We start from the raw sequence: 14,928 nt of genomic DNA, 5'->3' as shown, positions 1-14,928 counted from the left end.
TCTGAGAGCTTCTTTTTCTGAAGTATAATACAATGGTAAAAAAGTCATTTTTTAGTTTGTTTTCCATGTAATAATTTATTTTTTGTTCAAGTAATAATTTCTTAAATACAAACTGAAAAAATGCCTTTAATAATACTTGTGGAAGAAGATTGCAATAATCTCAGCAGATATTACCCAAATTATAAGGAAGCTAGAGGTCATGTGACGGCATCAAAAGCTGTTTCAACTCACTTCTCTGTCCAGCAACCAAGTATTTATTTTTATTTCTATAGCATAAAGAATGATCTTTATTTTTTCTACAGTATAATGAATATTAGATGCTTGCAGAATATTTTACATCACAGAATCCTAAAGATATTTTTATAGTGAGCATGCCTAATATATCAAGCTCAGGCTCATTTGTTAGTAATACAATACCAGATTCACGGCATAGGCAAAATTCTTCCTAGGGGTCTCATGCTTGTCTTTTCTTACCTGTGAAATGAAAGCCATTGTTCTTTCCTGCCCATACTTCTTCCTGACCTAAGTAACTTCAACTCTGTTCTTTATGATTTATTCTATAAAATCAGGGGACTGGACATAGAGAATCTCTAATAATCTGTGACTATCTGGATATTGAGGCAAATAAAAATTATAAGGTATTACTCAAAATAATAAAAACTGTGAATATGCAATGTAAGGGGCATGTATTAATTACAAATACAAGTAAATCTTGATTTGTTTTTATTATTACAAATATCAGTGTCAGTGATTTGAGTTTGCTTGTGAAAAAGTCTTTTATATATTCCTTTCTGTGCTTTGCTAATTTTCCATTCTGTATTCCAAGGCAGACCAACAGATTGCAACAAAATCGGGTTAAACATTGATCTTCCGCCCTGACATTGCATTAACTTTTGTAATAAACATCTTCACTGTGTCAACCAGCACTGTGTTTACATATTGAACCCAGCAGCCAATTGTCTTACTTCTTTTAGGTGCTTTTGAATTCCAGAAGGAATCTTATCTGGAAGACTAGAATCATGCATCTGTCATGCCTTTCAATTTTGTATTTCAGATTAACTGCTCCTTTTCCTCCACGTTCTTAAGGTCTTCTAAGAAATTTCCTTCCCAATTCACTTGGTAAGTACCTGCTCAGGCTGTTATTCTATAATGAATTCATGTCTTTTCTCCTATTTTTCCTGTGCCGCCCTTTTTATCTGGAGTCAGGATTCTGAGCTCTGACCTCCCTCCTTGTCATGTTGCCTGAGGAGAATTGCAGACAGACCCTCAGACCTCAAATATTCTAAATTTTGAAGTCCCAGCTTTGGCTGAGAGGAGGCCAGCATTGGAGTACAAGTAAGCACTGAGATATATATATATATATATATATATATATATATATATATATATATATATATATATATTTTACTTACTTACAGTCTCTGAAAATTAACTATTTCTGTTCAGGTTCAGGGACTGACTGAAAGTATGAGCCAATAGGTGTGCCTATCCATTACTGATCAAATATTCTCTATTTTTGAATGTTATGAAGAATACACATTTAGGAATTGGTTTTCATATCTGCAGATAGGGTCCATGCTGCTTGCTTCACTGAAGCAACACGTAGAAGCTGACTAACAAAGGAGAAGGCTGAGGAGAAATTTCTCCATGAGATAAGGCATCGCATTTATCCCTGAATGTTTCTCTCTCTCCAAACGCACAGAAACATGTCATAAAGTGTGGGATTAGGGTCTCTAAAGGACATGTAATACCTCATTCCTGGAGATGTGGTCTAAAATGAAAGGGTCAAAATCGATGGTCAAGTCACAACATTTATTCCTAGAGTCTTATTTTAATAAATATGAAGAGATCTGCAAAAATTGTATGCCTGGGAAAAAAATCCCATTCAGACCAACTGACCCAGACCAATTAATGACAACTCAGAGTAGTAATAATGAAAAATTCATTAGACTAACTCCCATAATTTGCTAAAAGGGTATTTATACAAAACACTGTACTAAGTATATAACACAATATCTCATTGTGTGATCCTTATAATAGCTCTGTGAGGTACATGTCCTTATTCCTATTTTTTAGACAGAAAAGTCTCTGATAAATAACTTGTCTAAAGTCACGTATTTACCACATTTACCAGAGTTATAACCCAAATTGGTCTGACTCTAAAAGCTCTTATCCATTCAGTCCTATTGTAAAATAAGCACACCAGTGGAGAGCAATAGAGAACGGGAGTGCAGTCACGATGGGAGCCTGTCATTGGATCTCATGTATGCAGAGGTTCCTCCTTCCAGGAGAGCTTTGCCCTTGTCCTCATTAACTTTTACGTCAATACATTCAATGCATTGTATTGGATTTCTAGATTGGGAGCTAAAAAAAGAAAAGATTTCTAAATATCAGCTATCTTATTTTACCAGTTTGCTTAAACAAGTTACAGAATATCTCTATTCATAATTTTTTTACCTAAAAATCGGAATAAAACTACTCTTCAATAAGTGATTTTTAAAAATGATGATAAAATTAAAGGAATTTAGAATAATCCTTGCACATATTGGGCACTTAGAAAATTTTGCTTCCGTACTGTCTCCCTTCTCCTTACATTTCAATTTTGCACAATGTCTCATGGCCTCTTCAGAGCAGAGACTATGTAGTATTTACCTTCATATCTTCAGACCAAATGCTTAGCATATAGTCAGTGGACAATTACTGGAAGTGATTTAGAGACATTGAGAATTACTTCCTTTGAAATTTTAAGAGGTATGGTAAAACTTTGGTTTTAGAATATATATTTATTGATTTTTCAAATATGTATTTTTCTTATATGTTATGGTCAACCTCTTAGGATCTTTAGAAAAGAAAATTTTCCAGTATTTTTTTTTTTCTTTTTGAATCTCAGGCCAAGAGAATTAGAACACTCCGTAAAATTACATAGGTATATCTGATAAAGGCCATACTCTGTTTTTCCATATAAGTATAAAACTGATAAAGGCCATACTCTGTTTTTCCATATAAGTATAAAACTGTTGTATAAAAAATTACCTTCTGGCTAGGTGTGGTGGCTCATGCCTGTAATTTCAGCACTTTGGGAGGCCAAGGCATGCAGATCACTTGAGGCCAGGAGTTCAAGGCCAGCTTGGCCAACATGGCAAAACCCCCTCTCTACTAAAATACAAATATTAGCCAGGCCTGGTGGCGCGTGCCTGTAATCCTATCTACTGTGTAGGCTGAGGTGGGAGAATTGCTTGAAACCAGGAGGTGGAGGTTGAAGTGAGCCAAGATTATGCCACTGCACTCTAGCCTGGGCAACAGAGCAAGACTCTGTCTCAAAAATATAAATAAATAAATTACCTTCTAAAATGTTATCCTCTTCACTCAAATATATACAGTAAAAGATGTCTGTCCAATAGTATAATATATTTTGTTTAGCAAAAATACATTAGTCAATTATTTATCTTAAATTTCCTTTTTCCTCCTCAGTCTAACATGTTTATTTTTATACTTGACTTTGGTCTATCCATTTCACATATGGCTTAACTATTTCCTATATAGATAGTTCAGTATCTGTTAGCTGCATAGCAACCTAATCCCAAAATGGTGTTTTAACATTTCCTCACCATCTCTGAGTTGTTTGGACTCAGCTGGATGGTTTTTCTGCTTCTTATGATGTCAGCAAGGGCTATAGTCATCTGAGGTCATGGGTGGCCTACAACATCCAAGATGGCTGCCTCCTATAACTGGCAACTGATGTAAGCTGTTGGTTGAGAGATGCTAATAAGCAGATCTCCTAAGTTTTCCTTGACATGACCTCTCCATGTGGCTGGTTTCTGAGAAGGAGTACCCAAAGGGTGAACGTTTGAAGGGAAGGAAGCAGAAGCTAAAAGTCTCTTAAGGCCTCCTTTCTGTGCATTCAGTTGCTCAAAGGCCATTGCAGATTCAAAAGAGGAGAAATAAACACTCCTGTTGACCTGATGTGCATTAAAGAGAAGAAATTGGTGGGTCATTTTTAAAGACTGATTATTAAATATAAATAGTTATTCTGTTATATATTTTTGTAAATGATTTCGTTGTCCATTCTACTGCTATAAATTTTTCTTCTGTATGTAAGAATTTAAAATCCATGGTTTCTTTCTATGTACTAATCTACACATAGTTGTGTTTATCATTTGATAAATGATATGTCTTTGATGAATATATTACATGATACTGAAAACCTGATGTACCATTAAACATATAAATAAATATTTCACATTTAGAATTCTGAGCTCTAACTCCTTCTTTAACCTCTGCGTTAGAATTAGACAAAAGCACTCAGATTTAAAATATATTAAATGAGGCAGTGGGAGAGGTAGGTGGTGAAATAAAGTTTTTCGTTAGTCTTATTTTTCTCTTTTTGTTCATACATTTTGAGCTCTCAAAATAGCTGCAAAATGCTTTATTACATTGCTAATATATGCTTAATTTAAAAAAAATCCAAACTCTACCAAATTTAGCTAAATGAAATAATTACATGTTATATTGGTGTGTAAGAGGTGGGGAGAAGGAGCACATTCTAAACTTCCTTGCTCTTTTCTAAATTTGTCTGTGAGAGAGCACCGATTAAGAGTCAGAATTTCTAACTCCAGTGTGGATGGACTTCACTGGAGTAACTATTAAACAAGATGCATTACAAGTGTTACCATGATAATCAGGTGAAGTTATTAAATAGAAAAGAACATATTTCTGTCTTTTGTAAGGAGAAATACATCATTTCCATGGAGAAATGAAGGAACTCTCTGAAGCCTGGAAACCCCTGGGAGGGGAGCACATGTATTATTCTAGATCAGAACTAAATATTCCAGCATGGAGGATGACCTCATGTGGCCTCCCTGTCGAAAGGTATGTAAAAACAAATGTTGTAACTATGAATTTGACATTAACCATGGGAAAATTTAAGACAAATGAAAGTTATACATTATTGATGAATCTCTTTGGGAAACTTGTTGAAGTTATATGTCATTTTTTCATTCACTAATCAGACAGTAAGGTTATTGGGTCATGAATGGTAGGTATACTTAGCAAATAGTATTTCTATTGTGTAAGTTCTTTTTGTGCCTTTTCTTGTTATTAGATAAATTATACCTGGGTATTCTTTAAATGGGAAATTGTCTGCGCTCGTGTAATTGAAGCAACATTACATCTGTTAATAGAGAGCAGAAGATATAATCGGAATTTTGCTACAAGTGGAAAAGAAGGAAATTAATATTCTTTTTGTTTTTAGACATGCAACCTATGTATTAAGTAAGATATTGTTGATGGCAAGTACACACTGCTTGGCATTGATTTCTTCCTTGCTGCAAGGAGGTGGACCCAAGGTGAATTCAAAATGGAACACAGGAAATAAGAAGTAAATACAGTGAAAGGCAAGAATTTGATTTGATGAAACTCATCACTAAATGATGAAACTGATTACTCAACGTATGTTATTACTAGAGCTTTTTAGTAGAGATATGATACTATCGGTGTGAGCCAATATAAAATTGCATTGTAATAAAGAGCACTGGATCTAAAATGAGACTGGTTACTATCTCAGTGTTTGTTTGAATATCTTTAAGGTAGGGGTAAAAACCGAATATGAAGTAAGGTACATGAGAAAAAATTGTCATGATATTTAGGAGTTTTAGTAATAATTATATAAACATTAATGTTTCTGGGTAAGTTTCACAAAAGAGAAAATCTTGTAAGAAGCTAAAAGGGGTAAGGAAACCTTTCCTATAAAGGAACAAGGATGAGAACTATAGCAAAATTTCATCAGAAATCATGCAAGCGAGAAGAAATTAAAGTTAAATATTTGAATTGTTAAAAAAAACCCCACCAACCTAAACTTCTGTATCCAGTAAAATTAACCTCCCAAAGTAAAAAAGAAAGAACTTTCTCAGACAAACAAAAACTGAGGTAATCCATTTTCAGTAGACTTCCACTACAACATGTTAAAACACGTTCTGCAGGAGAAGGAAAGTGATATAATATAGAATCTCAAATTTACGTAAACAAAGGAAGGAAATCACAGTAGTCCATAAAACAAATCTTAACAAATTTAAGACAATAGGGATTATATCAAATATCTTTTCTGAGCAAAATGGTATAAATCTAGAAATCAACAACCAAAATAAATAAATAAATAAATAAATAAATAAATAAACCCCTCAGAAACTTTACAAATACATGGAAATTAAACAACATGGGTCTATACAACCAATGGGTCAATAAAAATGTTAAAAGAAAGATTAAAATTTTTACTGAGACAAACAAGAATGGAAGCAGATCATATCAAAACCTATGGGACACAGCAAAAGCAGTTCTAAGACGGAAGTTTATAGCAAAAACACCTATATCAGAAAAAAATAAAGACTTCTAATAAACAACCTACCAATGCACCTCAAGGAACTAGAAAAACAAGAACAAACAAAACCCCAAACTGGTAGAAGAAAAGAAAGAATAAAACTCAGAGCACAAATAAATGAAATAGAGACTTAAAACAATTTAAAAGAACAATGAAACAAAGATTAGGTTTTTAAAAAAGATAAACCAAATGGACGAACCATCAGTTAGATTAACTTGGAAAAAGGAGAGAAGACTCAAATAAAATAATTAAAAAGGAGACATTACAACTGATACCATAGAAAAACAAAGAATCATGAAATTATTATGAATGACTGTAAGTCAGCAAATTTAATAACATATAAAAAATGGGTAAATTCCTCTACACATACAAGCTACCGAGATTAAATTATAAAGTAGAATATCTGAACAGATCAATGAGTGAGGAAATTGAAAGAGTAATAAAAAATCTCCATCAGAGAAAACCTTAGAACATGATGGCTTCACTGTCAAATTCCATCAAACTTTTAAAGAACTAATATGAATTATACCCAAACTATTCCAAAAAATAGGAGAGAATACTTCAAAATTCAATTTATGAGCTCATCATTACCCTGATTCCAAAATTGAAATAGGACACAACAGAAAAAAATACCACGGACTCATATTCCTGATGAACAAAGATGCAAAAATTCTCATTAAAAAGATCATTTACTATGATGTAGTGGGATTCATCCCAGGGATGCAAGTTAATAAGTATAATCCACCACTTTAACAGACAAAAGAACATATAATACAAAAAAGACAAAGAACATATAATAATTACAATAGAAAAAATCATTTGACAAAATTCAATATCCCTTCATGTTAAAAACTCTCAACAAACATCTATCTATGTCTAGATATAGAAAGTATGTATTAAACACTTCAACAAAATAAAGGCCATATATGCCAAACTCACAGCTAATATCATGCCTAATGAGGAAGAGCTGAACAAGTTTTCCTCTATGATCAGGAGGATCTTTTTCTGCTGTGATAAGCTAAAATTTCTATTATTTATTTAATTCTTCTCATGCATTTTACTCAGTACAGTTCAGTGATGAGAATGTTTATTGTATAGTGCTTGGAACATCTGGATAACTACATACATGAATTAAAGTCACAGAGCACTTAATACAAATTTTCTACAAAAATAGGACATTTTGTTTATTAAAATTTTACAGATAGGCATACAAGACTAGAATAAATAACTGAAGTGAAGTTCTACAGTTTTTAAGAAGTCAGATAGGCTGGTCACATAGGCTCACGCCTGTAATCCCAGCACTTTTGGAGGCTGAGGCAGGTGGATTCCTTGAGCTCAGGAGTTCAAGATGAGCCTGAGCAAATGGTGAAACCTTGTCTTTGCCAAAAATGCAAAAACAATTAGCTGGGCTTGGTGGCACACCTGTGGTACCAGCTACTCAGCAGGCTGAGGTGAGAGGATGATTTGAGCCCAGGGAGGCAGAGGTTGCAGTGAGCCGAGATCACGCCACAACACTCCAGGCAGGTGACAGAGTGAGACCCCAGCTCAAAAAGAAAAAAAAAGTCAGATGGTTATCTAAGTCCAGGCTTTGTATATTCTGGTTCAGGGGTTATAGAGGAACATGGCCAATGTGAGAAACAACAGCAACTGTAAGCCCTTGGCAACACACTAAGAATATGGTTCCCCTTAATACGGAATCCATGGATACAGAAGCTGCAGCCAGCACACTTTATTTCTGTTAGTCATACTCTGTATAATTGATTTATAATCTTTTTGGGGACAGGATAACTGTGGAGGAATTTTAACAAACTGGACTGATCTACTGATAAGGAGAAGGTCAGCCTTATCCTCACAAGTAAGCCCCCACACACTGGTACTGCCAATTAACTGAGGAGAACCATGTCTCTATGCCAAGTATCCCCTGCTGAGTAATCCCTTCCACTGCCCCAGCATCTGAGATGAGGATGTGGGTATTTAGCTGAGCAGGACAAGGATGCCCACTTTCACTACTGCTGTTCAGCATAATACTGTAAGTCTTAGCCAGAGCAATTAGACGAAAGAAACAAAAAGAAGGCATCCAAATTGCAAAGGAGGGTTCAAATTGTTCTTGTAAAATTCATATGAAACTACAAAGACCCTGAATAACCAAAACAGTCCTAAGCAAAAAGAACAAAGCTGGATGCATTACACTACCTGACTTCAAAATATACTACAAAGCTATAGTAAACAAAACAGCATGGTACTGTCATAAAAACAGACACATAAACTAATGGAACCAAATAGCCTGCCCAGAAATAAATTAACACATCCACAGCCAACTAATTTTCAACAAAGGTACCAAGAACATACATTGAGGGAAAGACAATCTCTTCAATAAATAAGTGTTGGAAAAATTGAACTACATGTGGAAGACTATGACTAGACCACTACCTCTCAACATATACAAAATCAACTCAATATAAATTAGACTTAAATGTAAAACTAAAAACTATGAAACAACTAGGAGAAAACATAGAGAGGAAGCTTTATGAAATTGGGCTGGGAAAGTGTTTTATTTTTTTAATAAGGCTACAAAGTCACAGGCAACAAAAATAAAAATAGACAAATGGAATTAAATCAAACTCAAAAGCTTTTGTACAGCAAAGAAAACATTGACACAGTAAAGAGACAACCTACAGAAGGAAAGAAAATAGACAAAAACTTTATGTCTGACAAGAGGTTAATATCCAGAATATATGAAACTTAAACAGCTCAATAGAAATAGAAAAAATAACACAATAAAAAAATGGGCAAACTTTAATAGATATTTTTCAAAAGAAGACATGCAAATAGCCAACTGGTATATGAAAAATGCTCAGTGTCATTAACACAAAGTAAACCCACAATGAGATACCACCTTACTCCAGTTGGAATGGCTAATACCAAAAATATAAAAGAAATCAAGTATTGGCTAAAATGGTGAGAAAAGGAAACACTTACACACTCTTGGTGGGATTGTAAACTAGTACAGCCATAATGGAAAACAGTATGTAGGTTCCTCAATAAATTAAACACAGAATTACTATATGATTCAGAAATGCCACTACTACATGTATATCCAAAGGAAAGGAAATCAGTATGTCAAAAAGATATTTGCACTCTCATATTTATTGCAGCACTAGTTACAATAGCCAACATATGGAATCAACCTAAAAGTTTAACAACAGATGAATGGATAAGGGAATTGTGAGATAGATACACACACACACACACACACACACACACACGCACGCACAATGGAATATTACTCAGCTATGAAAAAGAATAAAATCCTGTCATTTGTGACAACAGGGATGAACCTGGAGAATATCATGTTGAGTGAAATAAGCCAGAGACTAAATGACAGATACTGTATAATCTCACTCATATGTGGAATCTTTTTTTAAAAACTTGATATAAAACCAGAGTAAAACAGTGGTTACTAGAGACTGGGAAAGGGAGGAGGAATAATAGAATGGTAAGAAGTTGATCAATTAGTACAAATTGTTAATTAAATAAAAAAATGAATTGGATTGTTCTATTGTCAAATAGGATGACTATGGTTAATATTAAAATATTCCATATCACAAAACACTTAGAAAAGAGGCTTTTGAATATTCTCATCACAGAAAATGCATGAGATGATGGTTACACTAATTGCCCTGATTAGATCATGAGACAACATAGATACGTATCAAAACATCACATTGTACCCTGTAAATATATTCAATTGCAATATGTCAAAAATAAAAAATAAATTTTTAAAAACATTTAAAAAGTAAATAATAGCAACATTGTATTGGATAATTATATCATGAACAAGTGAAAGTAATGACAGCAATGTTGTTACAAGGAATATATTTTAAATATAAACATTCAAATAAATTAAAAGTAAAAGGAAGAACAATTATATATCATGCTAACACTAATTAATGGAAAGTTGGAGTAGCTATATTAATTTCAGACAAAAGCAGATTTTAGAATAGGGAAAATTATCAGGGATAAACAGGAGCGCTACATAATGATAGAAAGGTCAATACTCTATGAAGACATAACAATTTTTAACGTGTAGGCACCTAACAATAGAGCATCAAAATGCGAGAGAAAAACTGTTAAAACTATAAAAAGAAATGGACAAGTCCACTATTATAGTTAGAGATTTCAAAAGCCCCCTTTCAGTAGTTGATAGATTCAGCAGGCAGAAAATCAATAAGTATATAGTTGTTCTGAACAGCACTATTGATCAGTTCCAACTAATTGATATTTAAAGAATAGTTCCTTAAACAAAAGCAGAACACACATTCTCTTCAAACTTATATGGAACATTCATTAAAATAGGCCACATTTTTGGCCATAAAATATACCTTAAATTTAAAGGGATAAAAATCATACAAAGTATGTCCTCAGATGACAATGAAATTAAAATATAAATCAATAACAAGCAAATTATCAAATATCTGGAGATTAAGCAATAACACTTCGAAATAACACATGGGTCAAAGAAGAAGTCTCAAAATGAATAAAATACATTTTGGACTAAGCGAAATAAAAAATACAAATTACAATTTGTGGGATGCAGTGAAAGTATTAAGAGGGAAATTTTTAGTTAAAACACTAAATACATATATCAGAAAAGAAAAACTATCTAAAATCAATAATATAAGCTTCCATTTTAAGAAGCTAGAAGAAGAATAGAAATTTAACCTAAGGCAAGCACAAGAAAAGAAACCAATAAAAATTAAACAGAAATGATTAAAATTTGAAAATAGAAACAATAGACAAATTCAATACATTTAATATTTGATTGTTTAAAAATAATTATAAAATTAAAAAATTCTAGCCATGTTAATCAAGAAAAAAATGAAAGAACATGCAATTTATCAGAAATAAAAGAGAGAGCATCCTTACTCATCACAGGAACAATAATAGGATGACAAAGGAATGCTATGAACAATGCTATGCCCATGAATTTCCTTGAAAGACACAAACTATCAAAACCCACACAAGGGGAAACAATGTAAATATTTATATGTTTATTTAAAAACTTTAATAAATAATCTTTCAAAAAAAGGAAACCAGTTCCAGATGGTTACACTGGTACATTTTACTAAACATTTAAGAAAGAAATAATGCCAATTTGTTACAATATTTTCAATAAAACAGAGCACTAACATTTTCTAAATTATGCTATGAGGTCAACATTATCATATTTCCAAAACCAGATAAAGACATTACAAGAAAGGAAAACTACAGCTCAACATCTGTCATGAACTTAGATGCAAAAATCTTCAACAAAGCAAATTGAATTCAGCAATGTATAAAAAAAAAAAAAAAAAAACAGCTACACCGTAGCTGTTTCAGTCTCTTTTGTGCTGCTACAACAGAATACCAAAGACTCTATAATTCATAATAAACAGACGTTTATTGGCATACAGTTCTGGAGACTGGAAAGTTCAATACCAAGCTGCTTGCTTTTGATGAAGGCCTTCTTGCTGCATTATTACATACCAAGAGGTGAGAGGGTAAGAGAGAGAGCTCACTCCTGAAGACTTTTTTATTTAAGGCATTGAAACTCCTATGAGGGTATATCTGTTGTGGCCTAACAATATTTTAAAGATTCCACCTCCCAATACCATTACACTGGCAATTAAATTTCAACATGAGTTTTAGAGGAAACAAACATTCAAACCAGAGCAATAGCTAAGTGGGATTTAGGTGGTATATCAGAAACAATCAGTACAACCCACCACATCAACAGGTTTAAGAAGAAAAATCATATGATCCTGTTAATTGTTGCAGAGAAAGCATTTGACAAAATCCAACACCTAATCATGATTTAAAAAAAAAAAAAAAAAAAAAAAAGAAAAAAAAAAAAGAAAGCCCTCGGCAAACTGGAAATAGAAGGAACTCACTAAACTTTATAAAGAATAGCTACAGAAAAACTAACATCATACTTACTAGTAAGAAACTGAATGCCTTTCTCCTGAGATCAGGAACAAGACAAGGATGTCCTTTCTTGCCGCTTCTATTCAACATTGTAGTGAAAGTCATAGCTAATGCAATAAGACAAGAAAATGAAACAAATACATGTTAGTTGAGAAGAAAAAAATAAAGCTGTCTTTATTCATAGATGACATGATTGCCTAGGTAAAAGCATTCTATAGAATCAACAACAACAAAAAAATTCCTGGAATTAAAACATGAGCATTGAAATTTCACAAGATACAGAGTCAATATACAAAAGTCAACTGATATCCTACATATAAAAATAAACAATTGAAATTATACATGGAAGAAGGTACTAACTACTAACATCAGAAACAAACAGGTAGATTTATTTTACAGAATTTATTATAAAATATAAAAATACTATAAAGAGCTTACAACAAATTGAAACTGGAACTAAAAATTTCCAACAATATCAAAGACAGGTAAGAATCAGACAATGTAATAGTTATTTCTTCAAAGCTGTTTAAGAAAAATAGTACCATCCATATAAACTAGTCTAAAACACACAAGTAAAAGTTCTCTAATTATTTTTTAAGGCTAATGAAAGCTCGATACTAAAACTTGACTAGTTCATTATAAGAACGGAAAATTACAAGTCAATATATTTTATAAATAGAATGCAATGTTTGTGAAATTATGAACAAATAAAATTCAAATGTATATACTTTAAAAACTATATTACAACAAACTTGAACTTACTCTAGAAAGCGAGGTTTCTTTAATATTATAAAATTAAAGTAATTCATCACATTAGCAAAATAAAAAGGGAAATTCTACAAAGACCTCAAAAGATGCAGGAAAAGCATTGGAAATGATTAAAGACCATAATTAAATTATCTTAGAAAATTATGATTAGAAGAAAAGTTTCTTATCTGATAGAAGGTATCTATAACATAATATCTACAATAAACATTATATTTAATGCTATAGTATTAAAAGTTTTCATCATGGGACTGGGAATAAGATAAGAATGTACTGTATTACCATTTGTATTCATTACCATTTTGAAGGTTTCTACTAGTACAATATGGCAAAAAACAAAACAAAAGTAAAAGAAGGACGGGACAGGGAGAGAGATACAGAGAGAGAAAAAAAGAGAACAAGAGAAGAGCAAGAACAAGGAGAAGAGAGATGAAGAGAGATGGAAAAGTGACAGGAGATGGGGAGAAGGAGGTAAGGAAAGAAAAAGGAAGGAAGAAAGTAGAAGAATGGTAAATAAAGAAATAAAACTTTTATTTATGGTTTACATGTTTATACATTTAAAATTCCAAAGTAAATACAGATAACTTACTAAAAGCAGTACAACTTAAGCAATGTCTTTGCACAGATGAACAGTATTTAAAAAGCAAATGTATTTATATGTACCACCAATTAGAGATAAAACTAAAAACTCACATTTAAAAAAGCATAATAAATAAAATATGTAGGAAATGACAAAGTATGTAAAAGTTCTAAACATGCAAATCAATAAGTTATTGTGAGAAGCATTAAAGAGACCTGAAAAAACTGAGATGTTGCCAATATACCAAGTTTTAGACTGGAAGACTCAGTATTCAATAGATTTCAATTTTCTGCAAATTGGCTTATGTGTTTAATGCAATTCCTGTAAAAATTCTAGCAAGTATTTTGTGTTGTTTATATTTTTGTAAAAATGGGCAATCAGATTTTAGGACTAATGGAATGCAAAGAGTCTCAAGAAGCCAAGCTATTCTAAAAAGAACAAAATTTGAAGACATTACATAAATTAAGAGAGTATGGCATTGGCACTTGAATAGACAATTAAATCAGGGCAAAAGAGAGTCCAACAGCAGATTGTCACCACTACTAACAATTGACTTAGGGCAAAGGTGACACAATGCTGTGGAGAAAGGAGGGCTTTTCAAAAAAATAATAATGAGTTAATTGCATATTCAGAAGAAAAAATGATTCTTAACACAGAGTTCACTCTACACTCAAAAATCACTTCCAGATGGATTATAGATCAAAATTTACATGAGATAAAACATAGCTTCTGGAAGATAACATAAGAGAATATCTTCATAATTTTGCAGCGAAGATTTCTTCAACAGACCACAAAATGTACTAATCATTAGAAAAAAATATTGATAAGTTGGATTACATTACAATTCATGGATTACAGAAGACTAAAAAATTATATAGAATTATGTAAAACTATATTAAAATTTAAAAAATCCTAATTTCATCAAAGACAATACTCTTCAAAGGCAAACAAATAAGGGAAAGAAAATATTTGCAATACATACAACATATATATGTTATGTATGTGTGTGTTTGTGTGCGTGTGTTTATCACTCTTACAAGTTAATAAAAGATGACAGGCAACACAATTTTAAAAATAGGCAAGACTTGAAAAGACAGATCACTAAATAAAATACTCAAATGACTATTAAATATCTGAGTTGTTGCAACTTATTAATCACCAGGAAAATGCAATTTAAATTCACAACGTGTTGATACTGTTCTGTTTGTTGACATGGGTGGTGATTATAAATTTGTTCATTTTGTAA

The 14,928-nt window shown here is 32.3% G+C and overlaps 1 long non-coding RNA gene across 1 annotated transcript; it reads left to right on the top strand.

The window, feature by feature from the left end:
- The first annotated feature begins 519 nt into the window (after positions 1-519).
- On the top strand, positions 520-7,206 carry LOC126955195 (uncharacterized). The gene is made up of 3 exons (XR_007725832.1): positions 520-1,119; positions 4,728-4,869; positions 5,252-7,206. It is a non-coding gene; the product is annotated as an uncharacterized LOC126955195 (long non-coding RNA).
- The last annotated feature ends 7,722 nt before the right edge of the window (positions 7,207-14,928 follow it).

This window comes from Macaca thibetana, chromosome 5, assembly GCF_024542745.1.
Source record: "Macaca thibetana thibetana isolate TM-01 chromosome 5, ASM2454274v1, whole genome shotgun sequence".
Lineage (NCBI taxonomy): Eukaryota > Metazoa > Chordata > Mammalia > Primates > Cercopithecidae > Macaca > Macaca thibetana.
This window is presented reverse-complemented; position numbering and strand designations above follow the sequence as displayed.